The 2,254-nt window shown below is 35.2% G+C and overlaps 1 long non-coding RNA gene across 1 annotated transcript in view; it reads left to right on the top strand.

The window, feature by feature from the left end:
* Positions 1-1,724, top strand: part of LOC143960151 (uncharacterized) — a 5,842-nt gene extending 4,118 nt beyond the window's left edge. Inside the window, exon 3 of the long non-coding RNA XR_013270270.1 lies at positions 635-1,724. This is a non-coding gene — a long non-coding RNA (uncharacterized LOC143960151). The remainder of the gene's footprint in view (positions 1-634) is intronic.
* The last annotated feature ends 530 nt before the right edge of the window (positions 1,725-2,254 follow it).

The following is a 2,254-nucleotide window of genomic DNA, read 5'->3' as shown; positions in this document are numbered from 1 at the left end:
ATAAATTAATTATATAATATTAATTAATTAATATTTTTATTGTTATGCTTTTTTTAAATTACTTTGAACTATTTAATATATATATTTATTGTTTTTATATGAATGGTGCATATCTGCATGACAAATAGGGTACTATCATTTCAGAATACACCATTCGCATAAATATGCACATATGTTATGTATTAATTAGAATGTTTTACAGTTATGGGGTGTCTGTTTATTGGGTAGGGGGATTATATCTTTATTATTAACTTAATATGTGCAGTGTATGTGGAGTGCTTCGTATTTCACTTTGGGATTCTGATACTGAAATCTCCTGAGCTATTGTGAGATTACAGAAACAGAAGCCGTTCAGGGTTCTCAGAGCGTTTGTAGATCACTTCTATTCTCAGTGGGAGAAGTGATCTACATGATATATTAAACTGCCACATGGGTGAGAACAAATATCTCTGAGAAGAGCAGAGAACTCCAGAGATGTAAAATATCAAAATATACTAAACGGACACCTAAGTGTGGTGAGTTATCATCAGAAGCATACAAAAATGCACTTGGATATTGTACATTGTATATGTGATATTTACATTGTTGGTATTTGATTGTTCTTCAAAAATCTCTTTCTCTCTTAATTACACAGATGCTCCTGAGGAAGCGATAATAAGCACATTGCAAAACATGTCGAGCATCCATCTGTCTTTTAATTACTAGGACCTATGAACATCCCATCAACCTATGCCACACACTAGTGGAGTTTTTTCCTGATCCAATATCAATACCCCACAGGAAGCATAATTAAGTGGCTTTACCCTTTTTTATGGGTTGATGAATGGGTCCTCTTTACTTTTATCATTTCTTTTTTGTTATTATTAATTTTGTATTGTCTAATTCATTTGTATTTTGATGTATTTACATTATATTGTGAATTATTAACGAATTTTTGATGCGTTTTTATATGCGCCCGAAAAGTAAATTTTTCCTCTCACATTCCAAATTTAGTAACAGGATTTGGCACATTAGTTAATTAGGGTGTCCTGATTGCCACTCAAGGGCCAAGCAATCAATCTCCTTTGTTGACTTCAACAAAGTGGAAATGCAGAGGTATAGAGCCTTAGTATGTAATAAACCGAGCCACCCAGCATTCACCCCACTCCAAGCTATTCTCCGAAGGAAACAAATAACCTAAGATATAATATGGGAATGCTACTTCATCATCAGAGAGTATGAGAAATCACATTGAAAAGGCAAAACACTGGGAAAATTCAAACTCATACCCCACTATGGTTTAAAAAAATACCTACCAGAGCTAGAATCCATTCCAGACTCGACAATATGGGCTACCCACAGCATAATATATCTTCACCAAGTGTTAGCTAATTCCAGATTCAATGATGCAATACCATACAAAAAAGTAGTCTATGCACATAGAGGTTGTGCTCATAAGCATTCAAACGTGTGGGATAGGTGGCTGGAAGATAGGGAAACTTGTACCTGAAAATCCCCCAAACCCCACAGGCAGGCCCGCCTAGATAAAATATAGTAAGAGGATGTCCTATTTAAGTATTTAAGCATGGAAATCCTCATTTGGGAATATATTGGTAACAGAACCACAGGAAGTTTCTTATGCAATTGATGCATATACCTTCGCAAACTTGTGCCTTATAATGTTTGTACAATGAAACTCACACAAAGTGTTTGGTGTAATGTTTTATTTATTATTTTATCCAAGTGATTGCTTTGTAAAATTAATCTTATGCAAATAAAGTTGGCTTTTTCCAATAAAAAAAAAAAGTAATTTTCTCATGTCATTTTCATAAGTGCCAGGATCCTAAATGAATGAATCCTGAAATCTCTTCAGCCTGCCTTACCAAGTCCAGTTGTATGTAACCAAGAACTACTAGCATCTATACTATGATCTGGATAAATTAAAACATATCTGCCTATTTTGATGTGCAAGTGGAACTGAACTCCAAAAAGCAAATATTCCTCCTAAAAAAAAACAGTACCCTTCCTGGTAAGTTAATGTGCCTAGCCACCCCTGTATTTACAGCCTCATAGCCTCATTTATTACTTGAACTAGATCAGGGGACTTCAAACTATGGCCCTCCAGTTGTTTAGGAACTACAATTCCCATCATGCTTAGTCATGTCTGTGAATGTCAGAGTTTTCCAATGCCTCATGGGATGTGTAGGTCCACAACAGCATAGTTTGAGGGTCCCTGAACTAGATGGACGTGTGTTTTTTTTTCCAACCTGACTAT

Source organism: Lithobates pipiens, unplaced genomic scaffold (assembly GCF_037356315.1).
Source record: "Lithobates pipiens isolate NorthernLeopardFrog02 unplaced genomic scaffold, aLitPip1_a1.2 Scaffold_8, whole genome shotgun sequence".
NCBI lineage: Eukaryota > Metazoa > Chordata > Amphibia > Anura > Ranidae > Lithobates > Lithobates pipiens.
The sequence above is the reverse complement of the archived record's forward strand: the minus strand, read 5'-3'. Positions and strand labels throughout refer to the sequence as shown.